This window comes from Aethalodelphis obliquidens, unplaced genomic scaffold (assembly GCF_003676395.1).
Source record: "Aethalodelphis obliquidens isolate GAN/ISIS:26980383/991018 unplaced genomic scaffold, ASM367639v1 scaffold1, whole genome shotgun sequence".
Lineage (NCBI taxonomy): Eukaryota > Metazoa > Chordata > Mammalia > Artiodactyla > Delphinidae > Aethalodelphis > Aethalodelphis obliquidens.
The window spans coordinates 63,901,185-63,921,262 of record NW_020837945.1 but is presented as its reverse complement, the minus strand read 5'-3'; positions in this window follow the sequence as shown (position 1 = coordinate 63,921,262).

The window sequence follows — 20,078 nt, the reverse complement described above, 5'->3', positions numbered from 1 at the left end:
TGTGTGTGTGTGTGTGTGTGTGTGTGTGTGTGTGTGTGTGTGTGTGTAATAATGAAAGAATTTCCCATTAGGTCATTTAAGAGATCTCATGAACTAATTGGATGAAAAATCCACCAGGATTGGAACGAGCAGTGATAAGAAAGAATTCAGGTTAGAGCTGTGTCTTTTGTATGAGTCATAAACTGAGGGCCTGATGTAGAACCTTAGATACGTTTCTGAGTCAGTTCTGAACCACTGCCCCGTTCCAGTAATAACACGGGGATAAAATAAAACATCCTCCAAGGAGGCATTTAGTGGTGAGCTAAGGCTGAGAGCCTTCAAGGACATTTATCTCCATAGTAGCAACGTTTGACTCTTTGTGGTTTCCACAAATCTCTGTAAAAGGCATTGATCGCCACTGTCAGTATGATTAGAGGAAGCACTGGTGCATAGCGTGTTTATGATTTAAAAAACAAAAAGCAGTTCATGCACTTGCATGTCACGAGGAGGATGTCACTCTCCTGGGAAAAGGCAAATTTTACTTTTTAAAGAGGTGCCTTCTATTTTTGATGTTTTTCTTACATAGCTTTGGCTATTATCTGAAATATGTCCCAGTCTGAGGACCAAGCACTTGCTGTGTGATCTTAACCAATTCACTTGACTTCTCTGGCCCTCATCATCCATGTCTTTAAAATGAGATTGTTGTTTTATTAATATGTTCTCCATTTCCAAAATTTATGGACTTCTATGATATAGCCATTATTCTACATAGCTCTTCCAATATGCATTTCAGGATTTACCCTGAAAAGTCAAGTGTTAGTGGAATGATTATCGAACACTTAGCCCACTCCCAACATTCGTTGAACACCTAGTATGTACTTGAAACTGTTAATCACGCTTGAGGAAAGGGATGTAGAAAACAAAATTGTATAGCACATACTCTTTGACCTCTGGGAATATTCAAAATATTATGTAATGCAAGGAAGAAAATGTTAAATTCCATAAGGAAGTTACAAAGAGTATTATCATATACAACAGGGTTTCTCAGCACCCACTATTGACATTCTGAGACAGATAGATGATTCTCTGTTGTGAGAGATTTCCTGTGCATTGTAGTATGTTTGGCACCATCCATAGTCCAATTAGACACCAGTAGCATCCCTCCAGTTGTGATAACAAAAAATGTCTCTAAAGATCGCAAAATGTTCCCTAAGGATCAAAATTGCCCTGGTTGGTAACCATTGCACTAGAGGAGAGCAATAATATCCGTGGAATTTTCAGAGAAGACTCATTAGAAAGGATTCATTTGACCTGGCTCTTAAATTATGACGGCTTAAGAAGGCTACAAATACAGGTTGTAGTCATACTGATACTCTTGTCATTGGGGAACGTGCAAAGTTTTGAGGTGATTATAAGAAGGGAGTCATTATAAGTAAAGACTGTGGTTGACCATGATCTTTGGAGTAGGACAAAACTGGGTTCAAGCCGTGGATCCAAAACTTTACTAGTCATATGACCTTGGTCACATAATATAATAGTTTTTGCCTGTGATGATGATAAATGTAATATATAAAGTCCTTAAAATTACATACACACGCACACACACACACACACACACACACACACAGTGAGAGTGTCAATCCTTAGCACTGTGTCTGTCATAGAAGGCATGCGATAGGATTATCATGGTGACTCATACATCAACCACCAGGGTGTTGACACCCTGAAGTTGGCCCTTGAGTTGTGAATTTTGTTGCAAGTGTCTTGTTACTCATAGTGAAATGCTAACGTGTGAGTGATTTAATTTTATATTCATTAGATTCAACACTATTTCCAATAAGGACACTAACTCATTGCTATGCTTTGTGGAGTATTAGAGAAAAAGTGAAGTTAAAGTGAGCATATGAAAATTGTGTTTAAGCCTGCATGTGTTCATGGAGGGGTATCAGGAGCGAATGTCAATCTTAATGTGCAACAGGATTGGGAACCACTGCTTAAGCAGTTGCTCAGGCTGGGATTAACAGGCTTCACTTGCCTAGCTGACCAAGTCTAAGAGTTGTCTGTTCCGTAATGAGCTTGAGAAATGGAAGTCAGCCCTCAGCAATGTGGTCTTCATAATGCTGGACAGAGACACTTGGAATATTCAAGTGTCTGGCTCTGGGCCTTTACTTGGGAACCAGTCAGAGGAAGGGAATCGGGCAAGGAATTGGAATCTTGGATATGGCATCTAAATATTAACTGATTATAGAGACCTAGCTTTTAATTTTTTTTTTTTTTTTTTGCGGTATGTGGGCCTCTCACTGCCGTGGCATCTCCCATTGCGGAGCACAAGCTGCGGATGCCCAGGCCCAACGGCCATGGCTCACGGGCCCAGCCACTCCGTGGCATGTGGGATCTTCCCGGACCGGGGCACGAACCCGCGTCCGCCGCATCGGCAGGCAGACTCTCAACCACTGCGCCACCAGGGAAGCCCGCTTTTAATATTTTTCAATAAACTACAGTTACCTGTTCTAATTATTTTAACACTCAGGTAATTGTAGAGATTAAAACCCAGTTTCCAGTTTTGAAACTTCTACTCCTGCAATTTCAGTGTATTCAATCTTGGGATAAATGGTCATAGTAGAGCTAAACTAAGGCAAATTCATATACTGCTTAAAACTAACAGCAGTCAGTTTCCCAAGGCCAGCATCTCTTCCGAGCATTGAATGTTTTATTCCAGTGGGGAACGATTTTGCTGCATGACCTGTTAAGTTTGAGCCTTTTTTCAAGGCTCACTACTTTATGGTGCTGCTGCCTCAAGTAGGGTGTTGCACTGGTGCCAAACCCTGCAACACACACATGTGACTGTTGCTAATAAGTGGCAGCTCCAGCCGTGGCTACTTAACCATCCCTGGGGAAAGGCTGCCTGAGGAGAAAGGTGATAAATGTCACAATAGGAGATTAATTGCATATGTTCTGTGTGACATGACATCTCACGGGACTTAAGAATATGTTTGTGGTTTTATAAAGCATACTGTAAATATCAGGCTTGGCTTTGGCTGTGACCCTGCCAAACACGGGACTAATGTCATTTGTCATATTCAGACATTGCCTTTTAAAAACATTCTTGTTCAGGCTGCTACCAAGGTGTGATGTGTTTGATGGCGCTGATGAAATTTTTGTTTTTATAATAGGGTGACAGACAGAACGACAACAAAACAGGCCTGAGGAAGTGGGCGTGGGCATGGGATGGAGGAAAAACATGTCACTCAAGGGAATGGGGAAATGATGGTCTCACTGTTTGATTAATGAAAGTTACTAGACAGATGTTCTTATGTCTTCCAAGACTCTCATTGGTTGACCTATGCTTAATGGAAAATCTGTGAGAGAAGAGAATCCTTCTGAGACAAGACAACCTCAGAACTTGCCAGGGAGGGGTTAGGTATCTCCAGGGTTTAACTATCGTAGTTTGGAATTTTCATTGGGAGGGAAAATAGTGAATTGTAGTGACTGGGGGTATATAGTGAGAAGAGTAACTGTACCATTTCACTGTTGTCCAATTATTAGCATATTAGACAGTTTCACAACTTTCTACCATTTGGCTTCAGATTGGATCTAAGAGTCTGTATTTGAATTAAATCTGTATCTTATGTGTATTTCCTGAGTGAACTGTTTTTTCTAATCCTCTACACTCCTTGCTGCAAAGCCTAAATGCTTGGTTTGTCGTACTGAATTTCTAGCTCTGGTTAGAGCTGTGTATATCTCAGACTGAATAGAATCAGAACATATTCTAGCTTATAGCAGACAGATGTTCAGAACATGAAACCCCACCCAAAAGAGGGGACAGGATACATTTCCATCCATCTGGCCACTGCAGAGACCAACAGTGGCTATAGTCCATTAAATAATTAACTTTATTTTGGATAATACTCCTTCCACCTGAGACCCTGGAGGCTTAATTTAGTTAACACCTTTGCCTATTTCTCTTTCTGTGCTTTAATACCATGGGCAGCTTCTCATGGCTGGTAGTTTAAATCACTGTGGCAATAGGGAAGGTGTGATGTGATATGAAAGTACTTCCAAGGGGAAATGAGGTTTACTTTTCCATTGCTTGAGTTACTGTGATCATGTGTATCCTCAGCGAAAGCAGAGTACGAGGTTCCTATGTATGGGACTAAATTATGTTTTCTGTATAAGAAGCTGACTCCTCGGCTGTAGAAGGTGAAAACTGATGAGGGTGCGACTTGCAGTCTTCTCTCTGCCTCTCTGTCTCTCTCTTCTCTGTTTGACTTGCCTTTGCACCAACTCCTCTATGTTTCCTCCTGTACTTCATTTCTAGCCTCGGTTTCTTCTTTTCTATCTTTTGTTTCCAAGTTTACTTTCAAGTTTTGAAGGTGGGAATTGTGCTGTCACTAGAAAGGACAAAAATGCTTCTAAATGTCAGCCACATTGTGAGTGAAATTGTTTCCTTCTCTGTGATTGTCTTTTTCTTCATTAAAAACTAGTTATTCTTTTCATTAACTTATTCATTTATTTATTCTCAACAATTCTTTATTGAACATTTACTGAGTATCAGCTAGTGAGCTAAGATGAGAAAGAACAACCCTTCAGGCACTTACAAATAATTACAAGGAAATGCGATGAGTATTTATGAAGGGAATATTTGCCAAGTGCTAAGAGAATCCAGTAGAAGGAATTGCTAACAAGTGTGGAGGGGAGGTATTGGAGAAAGTACCGTAGAGCAGTGATGTTTGAGACAAAACTTGATGGAATAATAGGTGGGTAGACCCATGTAGTCAGTGGCACGTACAAGAGCGTAGTAACATACAAGAGCCTTGCAGTATGGCATCAAATGAGGAAGGTAATTTAATTTGATCTGACTTGAACAGAAAATCAGAATGGAGTGATTAGTGATGGAGTTAGATAGCCACGTTGGCTGGGGCTTTCTATTAACTTTCCTTTAGAAGATTAACATTGGGAGAAATATGTCATTTGGATTCAAAAGGGGAAGAAATTCTAAACCAAACCCACGTGTTTTATGAATTTCTCCAGTCCTGAGTCTTTGCATAAAGTTTCTATAGCCAATCAAGCAGTCAGAGGTCATCTGACCAAGTCCAACAGTTAAACCTAACTAGTCATTGTTAAATCTAACTAGTCATGGTTACAAAGAGTCAAATCTTGTGACTATGCCAAGAGAGACTAGGATAACAAGCTGTTCAAATCCAGAAATCGAATCTCTAAGCGTGATGCACTTGATAGCAGTGTTCTGAGTACAACGAGTCTGGTCTGTCCTTTAGGGAAGTGGACTTAGAGTCTGGAATTCCACCTAACTTTTAAAGAGACTTCTGTCCACTTTCCTGGCAGAAAAATCTTTCTATTCTGGCATTTCAGCAACTTCCTTGTTTAACGTTGGGAGATAGTGTACGTGTCGGTCTGCTCAGTGCTTGTCATTCCAACAAACCAGTCTGTGACCTTTTCTAAAACAGTAAATAGAGTCCATTGATGGGTGAGTGGATGAACTAAATGTGGTCTATCCACATCGTTGAATATTATTCAGCCTTATAAAGGAAAGAAATCCTGACACATGCCATGACATGGATAAACCATTAGGACATTATGCAAAGTGAAATAAGCCAGACACAAAAAGACAAATACTGGACGATTTCACTTATATGAGGTATAGAGAGAGTCAAATTCATAGACAGAAAGTGGAATGATGGTTTCCAGGGTTTGGGGGGAATGAGCAATTGTTTAATGGGTACAGAGTTCCAGTTGTGCAAGATGAAAAGTTCTGGAGATTGGCTGCAATCTGTGGATGTACTTAATGCTACTGAATTGTACTCTTTAAAAATGGTTAAGATGGTATATTTTATGGTGTGTATATTGTATCACAATTAAAACCATAACTGCAAGCATAGTTAAAAAAAAAAAAAAAAGGAAGAAATGCAAAGCATGGAGATCTATAAAGAGGCATTTGCAATAATCCTGGCATAAATAACAAACTATAATCTGTCGAAGAAGTATATGTAGACAGTAATATGAGAACTGTAGACAGTAATATGAACCTTGTGTTGGAAGGTCAGAAAATATTTTTTTGGATGAGGATATGTTGAGCTGAGATGTAAAGGGTGGTAGTCTTCACATAGGTTAAGGAGGGGAAAAGAAGCTTTCTAAAAAGGGTAGGACAGAGGTGAGATCTAGTTATCTATATACATACATTAGGAGACGGGTGAGAGTACATTTCAACTGGTGTTACTGGAATGTAACATGAGAGGTAGGAGAAATGAGGCTAAAAACTAGTGGAACCAAGTCATGATGGATCTTACATTCCATGCTCAGAAGCTTGAGCTTTGCCTTGTTGATGATGGAAGACTCTGAAAGTTTTCAGTTAAGGAGTTGACACAGGTAGATCTGCTTTTTAAAGACCTTACTCTTTGATCAGTGTAGAGGATGGATTTAGAAACAAAGACATGAAGAAGGGGCCTTTGGAAAAGTCTAGGTAAGAGATGCAGAAAGTGTAAGCCAGGTTGGAAATAACATGGATAGAGTCTAGACAAAGTTACCAACTCAAATCAAGTCTTTGACTATGTGGTCAAATAAGTGTTAGTGTCTTGGTTTGGGTTTTTTTTAGAAGTGGACCACAAGATGAGAATGGAAGCAAAAGTAGTGTAGTTTGGAGACGGAGAAAATGCCAGCAGGGAAATGGGGAGGTAAAATAAGGAAGGAAATTTGGCCAATAAAGGGCACATTTTCAAGCAAATTACCACTATGGGTAACTGGTACTTAATCCTTCTGTGGAACTTTGGAAGGCAGCACCCCAGGGAGACTCTAGACCCAGGTGATCACATAGAAGGCTCCGGAATTTCCCTCCTTCCATGGACACACTGAATATACAGCTTCGAATGGAGCATTTCCCTCTAAGAGAAAAACAGGTACTAATTGAGTTACTCCTATATATTAGGCAATGGAGAATATCCACATCAGAATGGGTAGCTACATGCTCACCATAAACCCCATCTTTGGCGTAACACCATATAATCAGGAGGGAACCACCGACTCCCAGCTACTACCTGAGGAGTGAAGAGTTCGAATCACATGTCTAGCACGCCAGCTTTTAAAGCTACCACCTGAGGGATGGGCCCCCAAATCATCTAGCTGTGGAAGTCAGTGAGGCTTACATTCACAAGTCTAACAGTATTACAGCAAACAAAGCAGGTTTTAAATGGTGCAGGAGCACTCCCCATGGCTATACACCCAGGCTCATCCCAGAGGGAAAAGGCAAAACACTGTCTCCCAGTTTCTGCCTGGAAGGGGTCTGACTGCATAACTTCCCAGCTACTGCCTGAGGGTCCAGCTTCTAAGCAGCTTTCATGTAGATGCTGACTACAGTCCTCCCAGGATCCTGAAAGAGCTGGTAGGAACTTTGCCCTACCCGCTCACTCCAACAATGAGACCAAGTTGCCAGCTTCCCCCTGGAAGGAGCTTGTTATCATATGTAGCACTCCAACTGCTATGGCTACTGCCCAAGGAATTGGCTCCTATATCACCTAGCTCTGGGGGCTGATGAGGCTTGGCATTCAATCCCCAGGACCACACAAAACAAAGTTGTTGTTCTGTTTGGGCACACAAACTCTCTCAATGACTGTTCCCTTCGGCTTAGCACAGAGTGACTGAGCCAAAACTCCAGCTCGTGGTTTTTCCCTGATAGGGGCTAGACTGCCCATCTAACATGCTGACTTTCTCAGCTGCCGCCAGAAAGTTGGGCTTCCAATTAGCCAGTATGGGGAAGCTGAAGGGGCAGGCAATTAGCAATCCTCATAAAGACTGGACAGGTATATGGACATTTTCCATTCTTTGGGACACTGATGGGTCTTGGCCCATCCCCAGCTACTGGAAGCCATTAATAATAAAGACAGTGGATTAGACAATCAAAGGTTTGAGAGGCAACCAGGAGCTTGGGCTTGGCCGATTAAACAGGTTCACCTCCTACATGCCATCAGTCTTTCAAGACTGGGAGAGGTGACTGTTTTATCTAATGCACAGAAACCAACACATGGAATCAAGGAAAATGAAGAAATGGGAGAATATGTTCTAATGAAATAGCAAGATAAGTCTCCAGCAACCAATCTTAGTGAATCAGAAATAAGTGATTTGCCCACTGGGGAGTTCAAAATGATGGTCACAAAGTTCACTGAGGTCAGGAGATCAATCACAAACGAAGTAAGAATTTCAATAAAGTCATAGAAAATATTTTAAAAGTATCAAACAGAAATCATAGAGCTAAAGAATGCAAGATCTGAATTGAAAATTTCAATAGAAGGATTCAACAACAGACTAGGTCATGTGGAAGAAAAGGTCAGTGAACTTCAAGACAGGGCAGTAGAACTCATCTAATCAGAGGAGTAAGAAGAAAAAAATTCAAGAGTGAAGATAGCTTAAGTGACTAATGGGGCATCATTAGATGGACCAATATACACATTATAGAGGGCTAAGAAGGAGAAGAGAGAGAGAAAAGAAGGCAGAAAACATATTCAAGAAACAATGGCTGAAAACTTCCCTAACGTGGCTTCCAGATCTAGGAAGCCCAAAATGTACCAAAAAAGAGGAATCAAAAGAGACCCATATCTAGACAATTCAATTGTCAAAAGTTAAAGAGTAGATCTTAAAGCAGCAAGAGAAAAGCAACTTGTTACATACAAGGGGACCCATATAAGCCTATCAGCAGATTTTTCAGCAGAAACTTTGCAGGTCAGAAGGGAATGGGATGGATATAGTCAAAGGGCTGAAAGGAAAAAAAAAAACTGCCAACCAAGAATGTTCTACTCAGCAAAGTCGTCCATCAGAACTGAAGGAGAGATTTGCAGTAGCAAATCAGGCTAGCATGCACTGAAACGGTAAGGCCCTAAGAAGAAAATGCAGGGTAACATATATCCTGGCAAACTTGGTAAAAACTGGAATGACTCTTGGATTTTTTTCTTGGGTCAATGGCTAGATGGTAATTCCATTAATTTAGAGAATAAGAAAAGAGGAATGGGTTTAGGAAGAAAAAAATTATTTCAGGTTCGGACATACTATCTTTGAGGTCTCTACGGAATATTAGGTGGTTATGGATTTCAATCTCAAGGAAGAGATCTGAAACAAGAGATTTAGGTTTAGAAGTTATCAGCATACTGGAAATGTTGAAATCATGTGGACAAATGAAATCATTGGGGGTGATTGTGCAGAGTGAGAACAGTGGGCCAAGGAGGGAACTCTAGAGATCATCAACATGTCAAGCTTGTCTGGAGGAAGAGCTATCTATGACAGAAAAGGAGAGTGAATGGACAGTGGTGCATGGAGAACAAGGATAATGAAGAGTCAGACACCAAGAGGCCAGAGAATTTCAATAAGAAAGAAGTCAGCAGTTTTAACTATAACCAAGAATAAGAGAGAGGTTTAATTATGTACATCTAATTGGCAGTCATTTGGTCTTTAGTGATTCTAGTGAGAATAGTTTGCAGTAGAATGGTAGATGAACAATAATAGTGGGTTTAGGAGTGAGCCTACTTCTTTTCTGTGAATGAGATGGAGATTAGAAGAAAGCTAGAGGAAGATTTAATTTCAAGCCAGGGTTTATGACACACTCATAGAACAAAGGGGGAAGGAATCAGTTAAGAGTAACAAACTGAAAGTGATGGGAAGAGAAGGTCTATATAGTGGGGTAAAGTACCAGAAGAGGCAGTACTAAATGGTTTAGGTAAAGAGAGTGCTTAATCAGTAATAAGGATACCTCATTCTAGAAGACTGAAAGAAAGAGGATAAGGATGAGTATGGGTGAATTTAAGTTAGTAGAAGGGGGCAAGTGGAAAAATACAGAAGAATATATCTTACAGCCTTAGTGCTTGTGTTGATTCAGGAGACCAGATGCTCTGCTGAGACTGCATGGGGTCTAGAGGAGAATGATTAAGGTTTGGAAAAGTTGTGGTGGAAATGAGAGGAGGAACTGTCTGAGTTCAGATAAAAGAATTGTTGAGACCCCACTGATTTTGCTGATTGAGGATTTGTAGCAGTGTGAGTACTGGTTCTTCCTAGCAGTGCTCAGCCACCTGAATGTAGAAACAGAAAAGATTGTAGAATTGATCTCTGTTTGAGGTTTTGTAGGGCAGGTGAAGTCCAAAAGACAGGGGTATAAGAATGCTTAGTTTTGGGGGCTTCCCTGGTGGCGCAGTGGTTGAGAGTCCGCCTGCCGATGCAGGGGACACGGGTTCGTGCCCCGGTCCGGGAAGATCCCACATGCCGCGGAGCGGCTGGGTCCGTGAGCCATGGCCGCTGAGCCTGCACATCCGGAGCCTGTGCTCCTCAACGGGAGATGCCGCAACAGTGAGAGGCCCGCGTATCGCAAAAAAAAAAAACAAAAAAAAAAAAAAAGCTTAGTTTTCCTTGAACTCATGCTGCATGTGCAATATGAGCTAGAGATTGGAGCGCTCTGCATATTATAATCAATCCAGAACCCAGGCTGATGGAGGATCCACATCATCATCCTCATAATCTCCACTGTCACTATAGCAAGAGGAAAGGATTTTGGCAAGCCCTGTATGTACTGCTTATGAAAGCTTCTATCCATAAGTGACACACATTAAAGCCGTTCACATTTTATTGAACAAGTCAAATCACCTGGTCACTCCTAACTTCAGAGTAGGCAGGAAACGATGCTACCTTACACTCAAAAGGAGAGACAGGATGTTTACGTACATTTCTAATGACTGCTTTTACTCCGGCTTCTATGGTTACGTACTTTACCATTCATATTGTCTTACTGTCTTTCGGCCTCCTCCAGTCCTAGCCTGCTTTACCTACTACGTGTCTACATATTTCAAGTTTGGTTCTTAGCCACTTAGCCTTCAGCTGTTTCCTTGGGTATCTTTTCTCTCTTATCTTTTCTTCAGGTGATTTCCAGACTCAAGGTCCATATCTTGACATCACTGCTTTCCCTAATCCCATTCTGTTGAATGTATCCCAAATGTTTCTACTGCATCTGTTGCTTGCACCTCAATTGGCCAGTGTTCAGTACAGTAGTCACAAATTAATGTCCACTTGTATTTCTCTATTTATGTTATTTTTTTTTCTCTGGTAGATTCTGTCTCAGCCTCAAAAGGCTGTCTTGATCCTCTCTTTCCCTTGAGATCAAGTGTCTGTTTTTTACTTTATTATTCATGGATGTACACATAGTAGGTGTTCACAAAAAATACTGGCTTGTGATTCTAATATTTTTTCTTCCTCTTTTTCTTTAGGCTTCAAAGAATAATACTAGAACCACTTTCTGATGAAACATCTTTCCTCCTGTACATTTATTTTCACTAAGGCCAGAGTGAAATATGTATTTTATTATTATTTTTTTTTAGTTTAAGTAACTTTTATTGATGTAAAATAGATACAAAGAAGTTCATAAATTACAACTGTAGATGTGTATTCCTATCGTCCAGGTCAAAAAATAGAGCACTGTCATTCCCCAGAAGCTATGCCATGCCCTTGTCCACATGTTGCAGTGTCCTACCCCCAAGGATAAGCTCTAGGTAGCACCATAGATTTTTTTTGCCTGCTTCTGAAATTTATATACATGGGATCATATGATATACACACTTTTGTCTTTGAATTCTGTTGCTCAATGTTTTGTAAGACTCATCCGTGTAGCTGTATATATTACTGCTCTATATTTTAGCATATAAATATATCATGTTATATTTGTTCTACTGCAGACATACATTTAGGTTGTTTCCACTTATGAATTATTATGAATAGAGTTACTATGAACTTTCTTGTACGTGTATTTTGTTATATATATGTATGCATTTCCACTGGAAAATGAGTAGCATTTCTGAGTGAGAGGGTATATATATATGTTGAAATTTACTGCCGGTTTTTCAAAGAGATTATACTATTATCCACTCCCATCAACATGTATAATAAGATCAACTGCTCCATGTCCTTGTCAACATTTGAAGTATCTGTCTTTTATTTTAGACATTTTGGTGGATGTTTTATGGTCACCTTGTGACCATTTTAATTCCTCTGATAACTAGAGAATTTGAGCACTTTTTCGTGGGTTATCAATAGTTGGATATTCTCTTTTTAAAGTGTAAAAATTACGTGCCCATCTTTCTATTGAGTTATCTGCCATTTTTTACTAGTTTGTAGGAATAATATCATGTCTGGGTATGAATTTTTTGCCAAATATATTTTCCATCATAATCAAAAATCTGTTCCAGATGGAGTGTAGATCTAAGTGAGAATGGCAAAACAATAGAATATCTTTAAGGCAAAGAATCCTTAAGTAGGATTCAAAAGGTGTTAATCATAAGAAAGAAATGTGAATAATTGAACTATATTAGAATAGAGGGCTTTGATTCAATAATCTACATTTATTTTCATCTAGGAGATTTGACCCGAGTGTTCCTCTTCCTAAGATACTTCAGTTGTCTGCTTATATCCATAGAGAGATGCCTCACTGTATCCAGAAAAAAAAAAAAAAATCAATAATATATCTTTTATTTTGTTTTTAGTTTTATTTAGGTTCATGCTTAGAAAGGTTCCAATCTTTTTTTTTTACATCTTTATTGGAGTATAATTGCTTTACAATGGTGTGTTAGCTTCTGCTTTATAACAAAGTGAATCAGTTATACATATACATATGTTCCCGTATGTCTTCCCTCTTGCGTCTCCCTCCCTCCCACCCTCCCTATCCCACCCCTCTAGGTGGTCACAAAGGACCGGCTGCTTCCCACTAGCTATCTATTTTATGTTTGGTAGTGTATATATGTCCATGCCTCTCTCTTGCTTTGTCACAGCTTACCCTTCCCCCTCCCCATATCCTCAAGTCCATTCTCTAGTAGGTCTGTGTCTTTATTCCTGTCTTACCCCTAGGTTCTTCATGACATTTTTTTTTCTTAAATTCCATATATATGTGTTAGCATACGGTATTTGTCTTCCTCTTTCTGACTTACTTCACTCTGTATGACAGACTCTAGGTCTATCCACCTCATTACAAATAGCTCAATTTCATTTCTTTTTATGGCTGAGTAATATTCCATTGTATATATGTGCCACATCTTCTTTATCCATTCATCCTATGATGGACACTTAGCTTGTTTCCATCTCCGGGCTATTGTAAATAGAGCTGCAATGAACATTTTGGTACATGACTCTTTTTGAATTATGGTTTTCTCAGGGTATACGCCCAGTAGTGGGATTACACTCTTGCACTGCTGGTGGGAATGTGAATTGGTACAGCCACTATGGAGACCAGTATGGAGGTTCCTTAAAAAACTACAAATAGAAAGATTCCAATCTTAAGAAAAGTAGTTGATGAGGTAAAAAAATAAATTAACATCCAGAGCATCACTAACTTATAACTAAACCATAATCACAATGAAGTATGAAAATGATAATTTTGGAATGATTTCTTTTTCCCATGTGTATTTTTGTTTAAATATGGTTTCAGTATTGGAGTTATAGAGACTCTGGAAGACAGGAATATGTTAGGTCTGCAGTAGGCTGTTCTTGGGCATGGTTTGGTTCATAGACCAGTGGCCACTTTTTTTTTTTTTTTTTTTTTTAGCATGTACATTGGTAGAAAGAACTAAAACCCCCTTTCTTCTAAATTTCCTAAATGGGACTCCATTTGATAATTTGGAAGGGAGAAAGCTTAAGCGCTGACATGAGGCTTAGGGTCAGTTTAACCTATCCAGGTAGTGGACTTCTAGAATGTAATTAAAAAGCCTTTGAAGTTGGATTCAAGAGAATGTGATTGAAGTCTTCACTATATCACTTAACTATTAGGTGACTTTAGACTGAGCTCATCACTTTTTTTTGTCTCAGCTACTGTTTCTTATGAGATGACTGTACTCAGAGTCGATCTCTGAAATTTAGGGATAGTGACTTTTTTAACTCAACAATAAAGAGACAGAGTAAAAAAGTGATATTTGAGTAGCTTTTTCTATCAGCTTTAAGAGTTCTGAGAGCACCTAAAAAAAAAATGGGAGAGCAGGACCTGACTGTAATTCCTGTTCAGACTATTCTTGATGGTTGTGTGTTCAGGAGAGGTATTCTGTCTTCAGAGGCTGAGGCAGAGGCTAGCTGGAGGAGCCCTAGCCTGATGTAGGGGACAGCTCTGTCTAAACCAGCATCCTCAATTCATGGCTAGTCTAGCCGGAAGAAGGAGTTAAAGAGAAAGCGTGCCTTACAGACAGAATTAAAAATGGGAAAGGTATTTTGTTTTGTTGAAAGAGAGAACATTACCAAAAAAAAAAAAAAAAAAAAAACCATGAAATGCAGGAAAACTTTTACAAAGAACTGAGAAAGAAGAATTACAAATCTTCAAAGATTTTCACCTAGAAAGAATGAAAAATATTATCTATATAGGTGAACTAAAAGGAAGGGAAAAACAGAAGAATTGCAAATATGTGAGCACGAGGAAATGGCAAAGAAAAGAAAATAGCCCAAATAAAATAATAAGGGGGATAGTAAAACATAAGGGGGATAAAACGTAAGGGGGATAGTGATGGAACTGTGAATTAGAGACAGAACTTAAAGTAGGGTGGGATGGAGAAAATGGGAACGGAGAAATGAGACTGGATTTATGAGTCGCTCACTACGAACAGAGCAAGTTCCTATCTTTAGGTGAGTAATGATGGGTAACTAGTGGGGAGCTGGCATTGCTTATATGTTAATTCTCCTTCAAACTGTCAGGAGGAGCTCTTCTGGTTGTTGGGATCTTTTCAAAAGCCCCAAGGCCACTGTAGGAAGGAAAAGGAGAAGGAGGCTTTATACAGTAGGAATGAGGATTCCGGTGGAGAACAGCTTGGGGGAGGGGTGCTGTAAATAGAGTCTCATTAGCACAGTCAAGCTTGGTGCTGATTAATTATGGAGCACTTGATAAATAACGCCCTGAAGTGATGGAAATCAGGAGAAAAGGTACAGATAATTGAATGGAATTGAAGAACTGGCAGTATCGAGAGCATCATTAACATAGTTTTGCTGCTGTTGTTCTTGGCGTCTGCCCTTGTCACTATTGACTCTGGGCCTCAGCAGCTGCACATTTTGGTGGAAAAGAGGAAGCAGAGCTAGGGAAGGATGATGGCAAGTAGAAACTGTTGTCTCTTATAGAAGCCCAGGGGTCCAGTGGGGTTTGCAACCAGTCTTGTCATGTGGAGCAGGAGGTGCCTTTATCTCTGTGCATTATGCAGAATTAACTTTTCCCTCATTTCCTGTGGAAGTCAGCCTTGGGTGTCTGACAGTGGTTCTCAGCATGGGTTGTTTGGGAGTGTTTTTTAGAAAGCTAACGCACATCACACATCTCCTCTGAAGATATCTCTGTTGGTGGTCATTTGGCTTCTACCCTGAATCAGACAAGTCAAGTTTCTGTTTTAGACAATGTAATAAAACATCCACACACAAGGTCTGAATGAATATCTCTTGCTTGGCACTGTGCACATGCCTCTGAAAGTGGGAATTTTTTTAGTTGTTAAACTTTGCTCTTCTCCCTATGCATATCTGAGCTTATTAGGAATCTGTGGGTTTTTTTGTTTTTGTTTTTGTTTTTTCTTGCGGTACGCGGGCCTCTCACTGTTGTGGCCTCTCCCGTTGCAGAGCACAGGCTCCGGACGCGCAGGCTCAGCGGCCATGGCTCACGGGCCCAGCCGCTCCGCGGCATGCGGGATCTTCCCGGACCGGGGCACGAACCCGTGTCCCCTGCATCGGCAGGCAGACTCTCAACCACTGCGCCACCAGGGAAGCCCATCTCTGTGGTTTTTTTATGAATATACTGGCAATAAAACTGAGAGAAGATCTGCACTACAGGCACTTTCAGATTAGTCTGGGGCAAATTTGATGAAACAAATTGAGAAGCAGTAGTAATTTCTCATCTCTCCCTGGAAGAGGAAAGTGGGTCTTCGACCAGGGACCATGTTGCATTTGTGCATGGAGATTGAGCTGCCTTCTGAGACCTGGAGTATGTTCCAGGTCACCAGGATATTGCTTGACACGCCCAGTTCTGCCTGTGGTCTGCAGCAGGGTGGTGTGGAGGTGGGAGCCAGATAGAAAATGCTAGGGTCTTAGGAGTAGCAGCTGCCTTTGCTGGCTTTTTAGTGCAGATAATAAAATAGCTTGGAGAGTGTCACATGAGATAGAACTGTTCTATAGAAAATACTGCCACTTGGGATACTGCCAAGCTTTATCTATCCCAAGTGTTTTTCTCCTCAGTTAAATTTTTTCTCTCTTCTCTCTTTTTTATTTTTGTTAAGGAAATAGAGGAACCAGTCCAGAAATAATAAAAATTGACCTGAATGCTCATTAGAACCCATGCTTACTCAGTCTCTCTTAAGATTTATTTTATGTACATGGAAACCACAATAAAACCTTCCTTCTACAATAGCCGCAGGACACGAATAAACTTAGGGGCTGGACTCTGGAGAGCGTTCCTGGGCAAATGGATAGAGAGAGGAACATGAGTAGCCATTAGGAGCAGTGTTTCTCTGTAGTTTTGAGGTCTTTTCTTTAAAAATCTTCATGCTACATCTGCTTTGCTTCAGCTCAAGAATTTTTGTTTGTATTTGTTTTCCCATCTTAGTAGAACGTCTATTCAAAGGTTACTTTTTAAAAGGTACTTTCATATTTCCCTTGGTGTTAGAAAGTGTTGTTTCATGAAGAAGTTTTCCCAGATGTATCACACATTTCTTCCTTAATATAATTAGACCAGCCAGAGGCTCTAGAATGGTTTGTGTATTAAACCTAGCTAGTCAGCTCATGTCAAACATCTACTAGGAACAGGGCAACATGTCTATCCCAAGATCTAATGTGATTAGATCTTGACAAGATGAGTGTGTATAATTTCACAAGTATCCAATAACCTAGAAGACTGTAGACTAGCCATCTAATTAATCTGGGACGTCCAGGCAGAAGTCTTGTGATTCATTCTAAATTCTTTAGCTAATAAGGCAACTTCCCTGTTTTGTTTTTTATCTGGATCTGAAATTCAGGCTTAGACAGCAGGAATAACTACTCCCCTTTTTATTGGCAGTTGTTCTTGTTTTGGTTTTTGTTGTTTCTGTTCTTTTTCTTCTATTTTATTCAGTTCTGGCATTTCATGGTTTATCAGCAGGCACAGCTCAACAGGAGGCTATGAAAAGAAACTTCTAGGTTAGTCAGATTCTTTCTTTGTTGAGCATTGTGCTTGCTCTACTGATTTGTTCTAGGGTCCCCATGGAAATTCCTAGGGCAATGCAAACTCAGCTCACGACCACTTTGAACCACTGGGGGAAAAATACATGAAAAATGTACCTCAAGACCCAAGCAAAAGACGTTATTTTTTCATAGATTCACTTTTCAGAAATTAGAAATGACACCGAAATTAGTAAATTGGAATTGCAATAGATGACATGCTGAAGGGATGAGATTGAGGAGAAAAATTTCTTATTTTTTTCCTAGATTTTGTTAGGAATTTTGATGAAAAACACCATTACAATCTGGACGATGGCTTTTTGAAAGTATGTGTATTTTTCTCTTAGTGATCTTTTTCTTTGTTGAAATTCTTACATATTAAAGAAGTGTTCTTTCAGGAAAACAGCTATCCACCAGTGATTTGTCTGATCATTATTATTAGTGTTAAACCTACATCTCAGCACGCTCCTCTTACAGCCTGATCTCAACTCGTAGATTGACTTGCTTTCTTATAACTTGATGTGGGGAAGACCACAATGAGACACTGTTATAATTGAAATGTAACAGATACTGAAGGGAGTCAAATGATTTCTTCTTATTTTCCACTTATTGCCCATCACAGTATCATTTCATTTATAAACAATATCCTCTTTTGTACATTAGCTCAAGTTGTGGTTACTTGTACATTTTTGAACTTCTCTTTGACTTTAACAAACTCATTCAGTACAATGTCCTTTTAAATTCTTGTGTTTAATTCTCTCCTATTCCAGGGAAGAAAGCAGTTCAGTAGTGTAGATTTAATGAGCGTACTTTGTCATTTATGAATGTAAATGAAATTGTTGCTAGAATTGACATCTCTGAGCCACAACTCATGGCTATATTTTATTAAAGTAAACATTCAGAAGAGAAGAGGAACAATCAGACGTTCAGATATTTTGTCAACATGCTGTGAAGTGTCCAGATGTTTTAGAAACATCTGGTGTTTGACAGTTGTGTTTATTCCCACGGCTGTTTTGTGTTGCATAGGCACAGAGATGTCCCCTTAATTTGAAGACCCTAATAATCTCTTAGAGCAATGCATTTCATAACACATACCAGAACACATGTTTTATATCACAGCCCACTATATTTGTGCATATTCACACCTACATCCACACCCCTCCATAAATGTTTAATTGAAACAACCACTTCACAGAGTAACACATAGCCTTACTACATGTGATGGATTTTTCTATTCCATTCCATTATTTTGAAAAATAAGTAGCTCTGCATTCCATTGCTTATGGAATTAAAGGGTTGTAATTCTCATTTCAGAAACTTCTATTAGAGTGTGCTTTCAAACTGGGGTGTGCCCCCTGAAGGATAGTGTGGACATAACATAATGGTATGTAACCTTGCAATAACATTCAGAAAACTAGTGCAGTTCAAGCTTTACGCTTCACAGGTACACTCTATGTGTTCATAGTGGACTTCTTGAGTAAGGTAAGTATCTTTTAACCCCTACAGGGGTCCCACCAAGGAAAGAAAGGAAGATGGGAATTAGGAGACAGGGTTTCCCATGTTTGATTGCTTTTCAACAATTTTAATTGCCAGCCTTAGTGAAGATTCCCTAGAGAAAAAACTAGCTGTCAGTAGCAGCAGGCAACATGCCAGTTCACTCAGGAGCTGTCAGCTCCATGTAGCTGACATTTCCAGGTGCCATCCTTTATTTAATTAAGGTAGAGGAGCCTCAGTGTACCATATTTGGCTCTGCAGGTGGGGGATGACTTGCCGCCCCATTGTCAGAAGGCCCTTGGACCTTGCCTGTTATAACCACTTAACACCTACAAATGGCCTGCTTGCATTAAGCACATCACCTGATCCATGTCTTGGTGGCCTAAAGGTAAAAATGTCACTGAACGTCTTGTTTACCTGGTAGCCTCCTGTCTAAAGTATTTAGGCTTTTCATTCAGCTCTTGACCATTCCTCTGACCACATTACTTTTCTAGACCTAAAGCAAATCTCTCCATGGTCCTCATTATCTCCACAGATTCAGGAACACTGAAGTCTTTAAACAAGGTTACTCTTATTCATCCCAGGGAAGTGAAAATCTCTCCTACCTTTAATGGTATCTATGGGAAAAGAATAAACCTCAGGCTTTCATAATGTACTCTGCTTTTTTTTTCTGGAAAATATTATTTACAATGATCTTAAGTCATTTCTGCTTAAATTTGGACCTATTTTTATCATGTTCTCTCTTTATGATAGTGGAAAACAACTGCTCATCACCACTCTTGTAAAAACAAAAACAATTTAAAACTCCACATATTTATATATTTAATTGGAAGATGAATAATCCCAATCTCAAGTTTTTCCTAAAATATTTTCAATAAATATTATCCTCATGTCTCTGTCTTCCTAAATTGTTTTCATGTCTTTGCCTTTATCCTTTATTGTGGAGGACAAATCTGGCCAGTATGCTAGTCTGGCTATGGCATGACTATGAGTGTCAGGTTTCTTAAACTTTAACCTACCGATCATGTATCCCAGCTTTTTCTGTATCGGTGATTTCTATTGAGTAGATGTCAGGTATATATTTCTTTAATGGATACATTTAACTGCATTGCTTTCTGGCTAATAAATTTTGACTTCTGCATTTGCACTTTTTGTGTTCCCATTATTTCTTTAGTTTATTTTCCATTATAAACAGTATTACTCATTTTTATTCCTAAGACTTGCTATTCATGCTTGGCTACTTCTCCAATTTCTCAAGGTAACTTTGAATTCTAGTCTATTTTTTATAGACTGCTAAGGTTTATGTAACCTAAAGAATTAATAATAAACTTTCTAATCCCTTTATCCAGAGAACCAGTGAAATTGTCTTGTTTCCAGGACTGACTCGTCTTGAACACTAATTATTAAGTGTATCCAAGACAGAATTATCAAAT